At 41.9% G+C, this 14852-nt stretch overlaps 1 protein-coding gene across 1 annotated transcript in view; it reads right to left on the bottom strand.

Annotated features, from left to right (window-relative positions):
• MAMDC2 (MAM domain containing 2) overlaps positions 1 to 14852 on the bottom strand; it is a 151000-nt gene that overhangs the window by 114860 nt on the left and 21288 nt on the right. The gene's annotated exons all lie outside the window — the stretch shown is intronic.

The following is a 14852-nucleotide window of genomic DNA, read 5'->3' as shown; positions in this document are numbered from 1 at the left end:
CAATAAGTGGAGAAGGATGATTGGAATCCTATCATGTCTGGCTGATAAAGATTGGGGAGTAATGCAGGCTTATAGGGCCAGCATGCCATTTTTTAATTTAGTTTTTCATTTTATTTCATAAACTCACCCGCAGCAGTTTTCAAATATCTTCATTTTGCTCAAAAAAACATTCATTGCTGTACAAAAACGCTTAAAAAAACTCATGCAAAAAATGCACCAAAAATGCATGTTTTTTCCACAGCGTTTTTACTGCCAAGAGATGCAGAAACCTTGCAGAAATTTCTGCAATCAAATACCCAATGTGCGCACATAGCCTTAGGCTACATTCCCACAATGAACTTTTGGTGAGTTTTTGCAGATTTTCTGCAGCATTTCTGCACCCATTAAGTAAAATAGGGTACTTGCAAATTTTCAAAAATACTCAGCATCAAAAACTCACCATGGGAATGTAGCCTTAAATGAAGAATCTCTGCGCAAAGAAGCAGCAGAAAAAAACGTAGCATTTACATTACGTGTAAACATGGCCAAAGTGTCCAAATACAATGGATTTGATTTCATGAAAACTCCTACCCACTCTGCATCTAAAGACGCTATTGAACTGGACAGTTTTTGTGCATGTAAAAAAAAACACAGTTGCATTTTTAACTGCAGAATCAAAGCTTTTTTGTACTATAAAAAGCATAAAAACTGCACAGGGGAAAATGCATAAAAAAAGCAGCAAAAAGGCAATATTCAGTGAAGATTGTTATTGCGCAGCGTAGTGCAGATACCTGCAGAAAACGTAAAGATAAAAAGCAACAGAAATATGCAGCAATTACCTTATTGCTTCAGTGTTACATTTTTATGGGTTTAATAGAGAAAAAAATCAATCTCACGATTTTTTATGCTATTTACCGATCACCATAAATAATCTGTTCGCTGTTTTGTATGCGTTGTTACAATTACAGGTATACCAAATTTGTATGTTATTTGTTTTTCATTATTTTTTTAGTAAATTTTATATGAAGATAAAAATCTGACTTTTATTTTTCCTCTAAAACACAGGTATATATAAATGTACTGGTATATAGAGATGTATCTCTACGAACCAGTACAATCTGCCTGTAATTCAGAAGAATACAATGCACATTCAAGTACATCCTCTCACACTTGCAAGTAACTCATAGTTTTTGCAGCTGCTTCCAATGATATAAGCTGGGTGTTCGAATCCTAGTGAGATCAGATCTCAAGAAAAGAGAAGAATTGTTCATTTAACTGAATGTAATTATGTAGAGAGATGCGGGCCCTAGCACCCAGATTCAGGGGAGGAGGTAAGGAGCAGTGAAGACAGCAGTAGAGGAGATATTGCACAGAGTGAGTGAAGTCGGGACATAGCCCTGACTGCCCTGGACAGTGGGACAGCTCCCCCAAATTGAGAGAGTCCAGCTGGATCCGGGATGGTTGAGAGCTATGTATATGATACCTCAAGGTTACTGCAGTGGAGATTCTTACTGCACATGCTTACAGGTTCCTGTCCTAATATTCTAAGACAGGTTTCTGTCCATGTACCAGGACAGCAGCTGTTTTAATGATATAGTGATCACCTAACCTGAGAAAATTATTGTGATTTTCTAGTTAAATGTATTTATGAACTTATTTATGAGGACATTTTCTTTAGATATTTATTTTTTATGCTCCTGACGAACCCCCATTAAGTGGGGTCATGATCATGGAACTGCATTTATTCTACACTTTAATGGCACAACATTGCTAGACCCTAGACCATTACAGATCTTTGCCCAGTGCAGCCTCCTCCTGCTTGATTCACAGACACTATGCTGGGTGATTTCAGGCAAAGGAGCAGTCAGTTATTCAAGCAGGTGGCACTGGGCCAGGAATAGAGTTGGAGTGACAGAGGCTTGAGATCTACAATAGTTCTTCAGCCTCATTTGCATATCAATTCAATCACTGATTTCTCTGTAACAGAGTAATGGAGTGGCCATGTAAAGGTATTGCTGACTGGTCTTTGAAAGAGCTACATGCAGATATACATAATTTGGGGTGTGAGATCATGCTGACAGATTCCCTTTAATGTGACTTATGGTAAGAAATTGTCTAAACGGAATGATTATGTGCAACTTAAAAAAACAATTACCACTCGCTATCACATGTTGAATTAAACTGGATGTGTAGGGACCTGGTAGAAACCGAAATCACTGGGTAGGTTGCACTGTAAGCTATGGCGAAGTCACTATGGTATGTATCTGGGTACAGTCATCTTGCAGCCCTAGCAAGTATCATCCCCCACAAAAACCCACAAATCTGCTTCCTAAGCCTTGATTTAAAAAAAAAAAAAAAAAAAAAGAACATAGACAATAAAATTGTTCTACACCATTATGCATTTATTCTTTTGTATCTAGTGGATGTCATGTTCACCAGTTTTCAGTGCCTTTTACATGCAGCTGCTCATTCCAACTGCACACTGAAAACTGCACTACAGGACTCTGCACCTGTGATGCTACATCTTTACAAAGCTAGGCGCAGCCTGACGGACCCTCACCATTTTCTATGTTGGAATCAGTGACAGGCTGAATTGTATCCTGTTTACTCTGAATCTTTTCCCTGACATCACCAGTGCCAGAATTTCTTTTTAAATATTCACATTTGGCAAAGGAACCATATTTATGGAGGGGATGACGTCGATATTTTATGTTCATGGCAGCTTAATATTCAGAGTTTTTTGGGTAATGAAACATGTCTCATACACTGAGCTGTAATACATTCGTTTTCTAAACAAATGAACAAAGATAAATAAGCTTTGTTATTTAACCAGGCTTAGAGGACCACACCAAATTTTTGGGTCTTTCATCTTTTTATTAAATTAATTTGTTGAAAGCAAGGGAAACAAAAAACACAATTCAGAATTTATGTTTGCATTTGTTTAATTTTCTTCTGTTACTGCCGACCTATATAAAGTGGATATGCTTATATTATATATTTTGATCATTTTGAGGATTCTAAGTATGTGGTTATGTATTACTATATGTGGCTTTCTTATGAAATGTATTTTACTTTTTAAAAAGTGTTCTTTGTGTCATTTATAGTTAATAAGAAAAAATCTTGTGGATAGAAGTTAAATTTAAAAGGCTTCTACAAAAGACAGTTCTGGGAACATGTATTTGTTCTCGGGCCATCTCCGTAGTGTAGGTCCTATGGTCGGGGCTAACGATCATGGCTACAAGGGAGTTCTCCTTTTTCAGTGCCATGAATTTGGTGCTGAGTGTCAACTACGGCTGGCAATGGCAACGGGAGTGCACCCGTGTCGTTAAAGGGTTGATTGTGACTTGTAGGACTGCTGCTTCCAATAGGTGGCGCTATAGAGTTCAAGTCCTCTTTTTCTCTGAAGAGGCAATTTGCTTGTTGACCTCTATCATCTTTTCTAAACCATAAGGCTTCATGAACACAAAGCACTGTTCAGAGAGCCAGTATGATGGATGTGAAGTCCCTGTCAATCCGTACTATGTAGCTGTAGGCTCTCTGCATACTGCTGCATCGTTCTTACTTATGATACATAAACTTCGTTACGTATAACACTGGTGTGTGCATGAGACCTTGTCATTGTTAACATGCGAGTCACCAATATTAGTGACAAGACTAAGGCTGTGTGCTCACGATGCGTTTTTTAAGCGTTTCTGCAGCGGCAAAAACTCTGCAGAAACGCTTAAAAAACGCATGGTAGAAGGCCTGCCATGTTCCCCAATGATAATCCGCTGTGCTGTGCACATGCTGCGGAAATTTCTGCTGCGGATTATCATTGCGGAAAAAAACGCAGCACTACCAATTATTTTGCGGAAGTGCTGCGTTTTCGCCGCCATTGACTTGCATTAGACCGCATGGATTACGCATCACTGTATATGTAGATGCGCATTCCATGCGTTCTAATGTGCGGATGGTACCCAGGTCTAGAGGAGAGGAGACTCTCTTCCGGACCTGGGTATCATAGAAAACTGTAAAATAAAAAATAAATATATACTTACCTTCTGGCGGCCCCCGATGCGCTCCTCCTTGCTTGCAGGCAGTTCGCGATGGACTGAAGGACCTGCGCTGACGTCATAGTCATGTGACGGGTCACACGACTCTGACGTCAGCAAGTCCTTCAGTGTACCGCTGCCGGAAAGGGAGAACAGAGTGAAGCAGGACACCGGGGGCCATCAGAGGGTAAGTATATATTTATTTTTTACCATTCTTTCGGTCACACTATATAAATCCATGCCGTTTGCATGGATTTATATAGTGTGACCAAGTTGACAAGCACTTTCCGGCTTAGTGCCCACGACGCAGAAATGAAGCAGAAATTTTCCTGAGCATTTCTGCATCTCCTTGGCACAAAAACGCATGCGGTTTTTCCATGCGTTTTTGACGCGTATATGATGCGTTTTTGCATGCGTATTTGCCATGCGTTTTTCCAATGCATTGTATAGGCAAATACGCATGCAGAAACGCACAAGAATTGGTCATGTCCGTATTTTTTCTGCAAAGAAAAAATCCTGACCATGTGCACAGAACTTGTAGAATGTCATAAGAAGTCATGAGATAAGGTATGCAATGCGTTTCTGGAGCGTTTACGCACAGTAAATACGCACCAAAAAACGCACCAAAAACGCATCGTGGGCACACAGCTGTGATGCTAAAATCGCTTGGAAAGCGCTTAACAACCCGCATGCGGAAATGCATGTGAAGAACGCTTCACTTCCGCATGTTCCTGGCAGGAAAACGCATGTACAATCCGCATGTACAATCCGCATGTACAATCCATATGCGTTTTTTTCTGCCAGGGAGATGCAGAAACGCTCAGGAAAAAATCCTGAGCATTTCTGCATTGTGGGCACATAGCCTTACAATGATAAGTGATCAACAATAAAATAAACCTCATCCATATCCAGGCAGTTGTTTGTACTTTAACAAAACCGTTTAATGAACATTTGCACAAGTTGTGCAATGAGAATTTATGATTAGAAATATTTCATTTCTGAAAGTTTTATATAGCAAAAAGGATTGCTCTGTAAACCTGTCAATGTATGAGCCAAAACCATAGTTAAAATGGAATTTAAGAAGCTGTAAGAGAAAAGCTGATGATGTCAACAAAAACAGATGGCAATTAAACTGCAAGACTTGCTGCAATAAGTCCAATTATTAGATTCGTTTTAGAACAGGGGAGCACAACTTTTTTAGGTCCGATGGCCATAATACCAGATAGAACCAACCCCATGGGCCGCAATATTACCAAAGTATTACCTTCTGATACATTAACTGCATATTGAAAGTATGCGCCCCAAATATCTAACATGCACTGGTTCCACCTATCAGGAAGGTAGGTGGAACCCTTCTCATCGGTTTGCAGTCCAAAAAAGAAGAGACCATGCATTCCGCTCTATACATTGTATTATATGCCAGACACTAAAACAGTCAATACGTACTGTTCAGAAGCAAAAACTCTGGATGCCCTAGGATGTTGGCTCAACGATGGTTCAGACAATCGTTTGGCCAGCATCCAGCTCAACCAACTCTCCCATACACATGATCGCTCGATCAGCCGAATTCACTTTGAGAGATCCGTCACCAGAAAACTCTGCCAGTGGCTAATATCCGGGAAAACAAAGTGATCATCAGTCCAAAATCGGACATGGCAATTGACTACTCCCCCCGACAATCAGTTGTCCGGGACCCCCATCCACATCCAACTGTCTGTGGCCTTTATGCATCGATTAATTTTAATGTAATGAACTGCTCTATCACTGTAACATATGATCAGCCTAACAGACTCTGTTTTCACTTCATAAGCAAAATGTCCTTACTTTTACACAAAACACTCCAGGAAAATGAAATTTGGAAAGCGATTAAAATGTTTTTTTTGTCAAAAAGAAGGATGGGGGTCTTAGGCCATGTCTGGATTTTCGGGAGATTAATAAAATCACTGTGCGCAATCCTAACCCGTTACCACTTATTCCGGATTTGTTTAACCAATTGACCGGAGCAAAATGTTTTTCTAAGATTGACCTTCGTGGGGCATATAATTTTCTGCGGGTGAAGGACGGAGATGAATGGAAGACCGCTTTTAACACCCCGGAAGGTCATTTTGACTGTTTGGTGATGCCTTTTGGGCTTACTAACGCCCCTGCATTTTTTCAAAATTTCATCAATGACATTCTGAGACCCTTGATCGGTAGGAGTGTTATTGTTTATCTGGATGACATTTTGATTTATTCATCGGATCTTGAGTCTCATTGGCAGAGAGTCCGTGAAGTTCTTCAGATACTGAGAGATAACACACTCTTTGCTAAATTGGAGAAGTGTCAGTTTGCTGTCCAGAAAATTAGTTTTTTGGGTTACTTTGTCTCTTGTGATGGTTTTGAGATGGACCCGGTGAAAGTTCAGGCTGTGCTGGAGTGGCCGAGGCCTGAGGGTTTGAAGTCCGTACAGAGGTTTTTGGAGTTTGCCAATTATTACAGGAAATTCATAAAGAAATTCTCTGTCATCGCTAAACCCATTACTGATCTCACCAAGAAGGGTGCTAATACAGTCCAATGGTCCACTGAGGCTATTGAAGCTTTTGAGTATCTCAAGGAGAGGTTCAGCTCTGCTCCTTTTCTTATCCAGACGGATGAAACCAAGCCATTTTTGGTTGAGGTGGATGCCTCATCTATAGGCGTAGGGGCAGTTCTGTCCCAGGAGGGTGAGGATGGGGTGCATCCCTGTGCTTTCTTTTCCAAAAAATTTTTCTGAGACAGAGCTCAACTATGATGTTGGGAATTGTGAGTTGTTGGCTATTAAACTCACGTTCGAGCATTGGCGGCATTTTTTGGAGGGGGCTCGACATCCTATATAGGTTTTCACTGATCATAAGAATTTGATTTATCTGGACGCAGCTAAACGTTTGAATGCCTGTCAGGCTAGGTGGGCACTGTTTTTTGCCCGGTTCAATTTTTCAGTAACCTTTGTCCTGGGGACAAAGAATGTTAAGGCTGACGCTTTGTCTCGTAGTTTCTCTCCAGCGGTGAATGCTGAGAGGGAGGAGTGTATTTTGCAGAGAGGGGTGGTGGTGGCCGCATTGGATTCTGAGTTGGAGAATAGCATCCTAGGAGCTCAGAGTGCGGCACCAATTAACACTCCGTGTGGTAAATTGTTTGTGCCTAGAGCATTGAGGACAGCATTGTTTGTTGAATGTCATGAGTCTCGGTTGGCGGGTCACCCAGGGATTTCGGAAACTAGGAAATCTATTGGTCGGAGTTTCTGGTGGCCAGGGTGGCAAAGGGAAGTCAGCAAGTGGGTGCGTCAGTGTTCTGTGTGCGCTAGGTCGAACGCCTCTCAAGCTTTGGCTGCGGGGTTGCTGTGCCCCTTGGAGGTTCCTAGTTCGCCATGGACGCACCTTGCCATGGATTTTATCACTGATCTGCCTTTATCAGAGGGTTTTTTCTGTCATCTGGGTTGTTGTGGACCGGTTTAGTAAAATTTGTCATCTGGTTCCGTTCAACAAGTTACCTTGCGAAAAGACTCTTGCTAAGGCTTTTGTGAACGAGATTGTCAGGCTCCATGGTGTTCCCACGGAGATTGTTTCCAATAGAAGACCACAGTTTGTGGTTCGGTTTTGGCGTGCTTTTTGTGACAGACTGAAAATTAATATGTCATTCTCGTCGGGTATCATCCAGAGTCCAATGGACAGACTGAAAGGAAGAACCAGGATGTCAAGCAGTTTTTGAGATGTTTTGTGGCAGACAGTCAGGAAATGTGGTCAGAATTTCTACCACTTGCGGAGTTTGCCCTTAATAATCATACTTCTTCCTCGGCTGGTTGTTCTCCTTTTTTTTGTTGTACTGGCAGGTATCCATCTTTTGGTCCATTTTCCAAAGTTTGGACTGCTGTACCAGAGGAGGACAATTTTTCTGGTGATTTGGAGAGGGTTTGGACCAGTGTACGCCTGAACCTTAAAGAGGCTAACAGGAGATCAAAAAGGTATTTTGACAAAAAAAGAAAGGAGTCCTTGTTTGCTGTTGGGAATATGGTTTGGTTGTCCTCTAGGAATCTTCGTTTGAAAATTCCTTCTAAAAAACTGGGGCCTAAATTTGTGGGTCCTTTCAAAGTGGTTCAGATTGTCAACTCGGCAGCGGTGAGGTTGGGCATTCCCTCGTCCTGGAGGATTAATTCTGTATTTCATGTGTCGTTACTTAAGAAAGCGGACACGCCTAATAAGCAGACGAAGCCTACTGTTCCTCCTGTTGATGAGGACGGTGAATTTGAGATTTCGCGCATTTTAGATTCCAGGTGGCATAGAGGAAGATTACAGTATCTTGTGTCCTGGAGAGGTTTCGTCCCCAAGGATAATTCCTGGGTGAAGGCCAAAGATGTCTCAGCCTCAAGGCTAATTAAGGCTTTTCACAGGAGATTTCCTGGTTAGGCTCGGCCTAGAGGATCCGGAGGATCTTCGTAAAAGGGGAGGTACTGTTAGAATCTATGTTGTTTTACTATCGGCCATCTTGTTGTGGTTTGCTGGCTTCTAGTCTTTTGCACAGGTGCTGGGTGTCTTGGGCACGTGATCTCTTCACTCTTTATTACTCAGCACCTGTCTCCCATTTCCCGCTGGACATCAGTGTTGTTACGCTTGAGCTCTGGCTAAGTTGCCTTGTTAAGTTCTTTGTGCTTTGGACAATTGATATCCTGGGACTTCTTGTTCCACCAGTTTTGTTCACTTTAATGTACGCCTCTGCAACTACCTTTTCTGTTAGGAGGTCTCCTGTTTTTGCTCCCAGTCCTTAGATCTTTTAGGGACCCCTTTCCCCTTCCTTCAGGTCTTCGTTTGAGTTCAGTGCAGGAGTTTCGGTGGGGCTATTCACAAGGAATAGGGCACCCACCCCAGCATAGGGTTAAGCTGAGTCTCAGTGCAGGGACAGCTTTTCCCTCCTATTCCTTAGTTCTAAGTTGCAGAACATAACAAAAAGGTCTGGAGCTGATTCCAACTGTGGCATTTGCATTTGGAAGCTGTTGCTGTGAACCCCCAACATGCGGTCAAAGGAGCTCTCAATGGAAAAGAAACAGACCATCTTTAGGCTGAAAAAAAGAAGAAATCCATCAGAGAGATAGCAGAAATGTTAGGAATGGTCAAATCAACAATTTGGTATATTCTGCAAAAAAAGAGCGCACTGCTGAGCTTGGGAACTCAAAAAGGCCTGGACGTCGACGGAAGACAACGGAAGACAACAGTGGTGGATGATCGCAAAATCCTTTCCATGGTGAAGAAAAACCCCTTCACAACATCCACCCAACTGAAGAACACTCTGCAGGAAGGGAGTGTTTCAGTATCTAAGTCTAACATAAAGAGAATACTTCATGAGAGCAAATATACAATGTTCACCACAAGGTGCAAACCCTTCCTCAGCCTTAAAAATCCAGTTCTGGAAAAGGAGACTTTGGACAGATGAAACTAAGATCAACTTGTATCAGAATGATGGAAGAAGAAAGTATGGAGAAGGCTTGGAATGGCTCATGATCCAAAGCACACCACATCCTCTGGAAAACATAGTTGAGGCAGTGTGATAACATGATCATGCATGGCTTCCAGTGGCACTGGGTCATTAGTGTTTATTGATGATGTGACTGAAGACAGAAGTAGGCATATACATTCTGAAGTATACAGGGCTATACTTTTTGTTCAGCTTCAACTAAATACAGCAAGGTTGATTTTGATTGGAGGGCTCTTCACAGTACAGATGGACAATAACCCCAACAATACTGTGAAAGCAACCCAGGAGTTTTCTAAGACAAAAAAGTGGAATATTCTGCAATGGCCGAGTCAATGATCAGATCTCAACCCCATCGAGAATGCATTTCACATGCTTAAGACAAATCTTAAGGCAGAAAGACCCAGAAACAAGCAACGACTTAAGTCAGCAGCAGTAAAGTCCCAGAAAAGCATCACAAAGGAGAAAACCCAGCATTTGGTGACGTCCATGGCTTCCAGACTTCAGGCAGTCATTGCTACCAAAGAATTCTCAACAAAGTATTAAAAATAAACATTTTATTGTTGGTAAAGTTAATTTGTCCTATTACTTTTGAGCCTCTAAAATGAGGAGGCTTTGTAGAAAAATGGTTGCAATTCCTAAACTTTTCACAGGATATTTTTGTTCAACCCCTGTAATTAACCCCTGTAATTAAACCTAAAAGTCTACACTTCAATTGCATCTCAGTTGTTTCATTTTAAATAAAAAATAGTGGAATGCAGAGCCCAAATCACAAAGATTCGGTCCATATATTTCTGGACCTAACTGTATATGCTGATGATACACTTCTTCTATTGGCATCACCCCCATTTAAAGGGGTTGTCCGGTCCAAATCGATAAGTCTGCAGTCACTTATGTGACTGGAGACTTATGAATCCCCCCCAGTGCACGCACTGTGCGCTGCGTGGATTCGCCGGTTTCTGAGCTGGGACCGGTGGGTATGTATGTGTTATACATACTCCCAGCCAGAGCCCGTCCGGCGTCCAGTGGGCCTGGCCTTGCTCCATAAACAATACAAGTGTATGGAGCAAGGTCGCACCCACTGGTTGGGCTCTGGCCGGGAGTATGTATAACTCATACATATACAGAGAGGAATCACCAGCTCACCTGAGTAGTAGCGTCCTGGGGCAAGGAACACGAGGAACCACTTCGGAAACCATGCAGGAGAAAAAAAGGAAAGGTTCCAGACACAGAAAAATCCCCAAAATAGTTTCCTTTATTGAGTTAAGATACAGATGCCATAGCACATGTCCATAAAAGCAACGCGTTTCGAACGCAGATTGTGCATTCTTTATCCAAGCTGATACGCACAATCTGCGTTCGAAACGCGTTGCTTTTATGGACATGTGCTATGGCATCTGTATCTTAACTCAATAAAGGAAACTATTTTGGGATTTTTCTGTGGCTGGAACCTTTCCTTTTTATAATTCATACATACCCTCCAGTCCCGGCTCAGAAACTGGGAAATCTCCGCAGCACACAGTGAGTGCACTGGGTGGAATTCATAAGTCACCAGTCACACAGAGTGATTACAGATTTATCAATTTGGATCGGACAATCCCTATAATACAAATACCAGGGATTGTCTGTCTGCTGTCTCTGACATCATGTCCTCCCTCTATCAGAAACTGAATCTCTCCAAAACTGAATGTCTCATGTTTCCCCCTTCTACTAATCTACCTATACCCGATATTGCAATTGCCTTTGGTGGTTCAACCATAATTCCCAAGCAGCACGCTCGCTGTCTAGGAGTCATACTTGACACGGAACTTTCCTTTATTCCGTATATTCAATCGCTCATTTGCTCATGCTACCTGCATCTTAAAAACATCTCAAGAATCCGACCTTTTCTCACCTTGAAACTGCAAAAGCTCTTACTGTCACTCTTATTCATTCTCGTCTGGACTACTACAACTCTCTACTGATCTCTCCTTCTAATCAAACTTTCTCCTCTCCAATCCGTCCTGAATGTGGCAGCCAGAGTCGTATTTCTGTCCAGCCGCTTCACCGATGCTTCCACCCTGTGCCAGTCATTGCATTGGTTGCCCATTCGAAACAGAATACAATACAAACTTATCTCTCTCACAGCTCTCCACAGTTCTGCACCACTCATGCTCTCCGTTCTGCAATTTATCTAAGGCTAACATTTTCCATAATCTGAACCTCACACCTCCGTCTCCAAGTCTTCTCTCATGCTGTGCCAGTTTTCTGAACTGCACTACCCCAGAAGATCCAACTAATACCTAGCCCCCACATTTTTAAGCGTACTTTAAAAGTACATCTCTTTAAGTAAGCCTATCAGCTCACTTTACTAACCTAACTCTTCCCTGTTCCCTCTTTTTAAATTCTCCTCAGAATCGGGTCCCTTCTACTCATCTGTCTCCACATCCTCCATGCACCCAATAACAATTGGCAACTGTACTTAGACAGGTAGTGGCTAATGACCGGATCATGCAGCTTATTTGAAATGTCCCATTTATTATAATGATAACTGCACCATACATGACAAGCCCCTATTTCCTTATAGATTGTAAGCTTGTGAGCAAGGTTCTCACTCCTCCTGAAACTGATGAACTGTGTGTTACTATATAATGTCTTTATTGTCTGTACATGTCCCTACTTAATTTGTAAAGTGCAACAGAATTTGTTTGCGCTATATAAATAAAATTATTTTTATTACAACACTAACTAGAGTATAAGAACAGCACAAGGCATAGTTAAGTTAGTTGTGCACCAACTGGCAATATAATGATCACATCTGTAGTATATGGCTTACAGCAGGGAAAATGTACCTCATTGTGTAGAAACAGATTTGCACATTTCCCCTAAGACTTTTCGCCAAGCACTGGTTGACTAACATGTAGAGGGTCTTCAGCATTTACAGTGTTTATTACATGGTTCAGTGACCCTGCTCATGCAAAAGATCATAAAACCTCAGATGCTGCAGACCTTCTGTTTGAGGGGATGAGTAAGCATATCAATCAATTGATCAGAAGTGGACAGAAATGCCCCCCTTTATTCATGAACAAGATATTCTGTAGCAGTTGAGGTTTAAGAAAAAATGCCCCCACAACAAAAAAATATGAAGAATCTTAAGTCACATCATTTCTGTAGATGGGTAATCAATTACTTAATTAATGTTACTGGAAATTACAAATTTGAGTTAGAATTTGAGGGCTTTCGCCAATAACTTGCATTTAGGTCAACATGATTTTACAGAAGCCGGAGTACTACCATTTTAGGCCACCTCCCTATAGAAAATGACTAAACTATCCCTTACTCTAGAGAACAGCCTGGCCCCAGCTGTCATACTCCCATATATGCTTTTTATAGCATATCACACTGACATGTCATAAATGGGATTTATCCTTTTGACTACTACCTTTGTCAGCAGGGAATTGGTAAGTCTATGACCTGAGCATCCTAAACATCAACCATGTTGTTCACATTTGCCTATAACTTTCCTATATCTCACACAAGATTTATGTGAGTTGTGTAAGCGTTCGCTTATTTTTTCCATACTTACAGAAGTCCATATGTTTATGCTATCAGTCTACAAGCTCATCTCCTGGAAAGATGTTCTACAGATCTATCAGTCTTTTGGTGAAATACTTCCTTTAAGTCTCCTTATCTCTAATTTTAAAATACATCCTTTTTTTCTAAAAAATCCATGATACAATTATGACTTATTCACTCTCTATCAGATCCATAATAGGACAACTACAGCTGAAGGCGATACTGCACTTCACTGGGCCTTAGATTACATATTAAAAAAAAGTGACATGGTTCATTGCAAAATATAATATGGCGACACCCAAAGAGCCTACAGATTTTCAGCCACTGAAATGGAGTATTTAAAATAATGCTTTGATTTGGAGTCACTTTGCGGTATGTAAGCGAACTTCAATATGAGCACTTTCTTAATATTTTACGAGTATCATGGCGGCCAGGGCTGTGGAGTCGGTAAGCCAAACCTCCAACTCCGACACCTCAATTTCCATGACTCCAACTCCACGACTCCGACTCCCTCATACATGGCTCATGTTTAAGTGATAAATTTACTGTAGCACAGATTCATCTCAGCTAAAAGTCTAGACCCTTAGATCAGGAACAGGACAGACATTTATAGGACATTTCATAACTTTCCCAAATTCATATGAAAAAATATTCCCCACAAACTGCATTGAACCACTGTACCCAATTTATTATATATTTTAGGAGTCGGAGTCGGTCCATTTTATACCGACTCCGACTCCACCAAAATGGGCTCCAACTCAGACTCCACAACTCCGACCCACAGCCCTGATAGCGGCCTTTATTTTGTGAAATGACCTCACTCAGCAGCTACTTATTCCGTTAGCATTGCAACACTTTTAAAGGGGCCTTCCACTACCATGAAAGTTGTGTGCCCAGGCTCAATTTGTTACAAAACCCAAACTGACCTTTACTCACCCCACCTGGGTCTGGCGCTGAGTCTCCGAAGCTGCCCCAGTTATCAGTTATTGTCTGCAGTGTTTACCTCACGTTGACAGAGCTGCAGCCAAATACTGAGTTCAGCTGCTTGGCCATGTACACAGACAGAGCTGCTGAGTTTAGTGATTGGCTGCAGCGCTGTCAATGTGTTGTCATCGGGAGCAGCAACAGAGACTTGGCACTGGACCTGTAGAAAGTGAATAAAGCATATTTTGTTACCTTAAAATAAATTTCACCTGGGGATGCAACTTTACGGGAAACATCTTTAAGAAGCGTTATTTTAGAGTAGTCTGGTAACCTTAAGGAAGTTGTCCACTACTTTCACATTGATGCCCTATCCATAGGATAGGACATCAATGTCTAATCGGCCAGGGTCCTGCACCTGGTACCCCCGCAGATCAGCTGTTATTTCTGCCGGCAGCGGCGGCCGCCGGCAGGAAGTGCTTACCTGCGATGCTTGGCCGTTAAGTTGTAGTGGCCGCTGCGGGGTATTGCACATCCGTCTCCCATTGAATTGAATAGGAGGCAGATGTGCAGTAACAAGCGCCGGCCATTGTTACTTGACGGCGGAGCCCCACAGGTAAGCACTTCCGGCCGGCGGCTACTGCCGCTGGCACCGATAACAGCTGGTCGGTGGGGGTGCCGCGTGCAGGACCCTGGCCGATCATACATTGATGCCCTATCCTAAGGATAGGGCATCAATGTGAAAGTAATGGACAACCCCTTTAAATGCAGTAATTTCTGGACAAATCAATTTTGTGTTATCGCTTGGATAGCTTATCAAACAGATATATTGACTAATGATATCTGGTTAGTAAGAAGCAAAAATATCCCAGTCATGAAACAGTT

The sequence above is a fragment of the Phyllobates terribilis genome, unplaced genomic scaffold (assembly GCF_046119375.1).
Source record: "Phyllobates terribilis strain yellow unplaced genomic scaffold, ASM4611937v1 Scaffold_1__5_contigs__length_1240528914, whole genome shotgun sequence".
Classification (NCBI taxonomy): domain Eukaryota; kingdom Metazoa; phylum Chordata; class Amphibia; order Anura; family Dendrobatidae; genus Phyllobates; species Phyllobates terribilis.
Note: the sequence above shows the minus strand (reverse complement) of the source record. Positions and strands in the feature narration are given on the sequence as shown.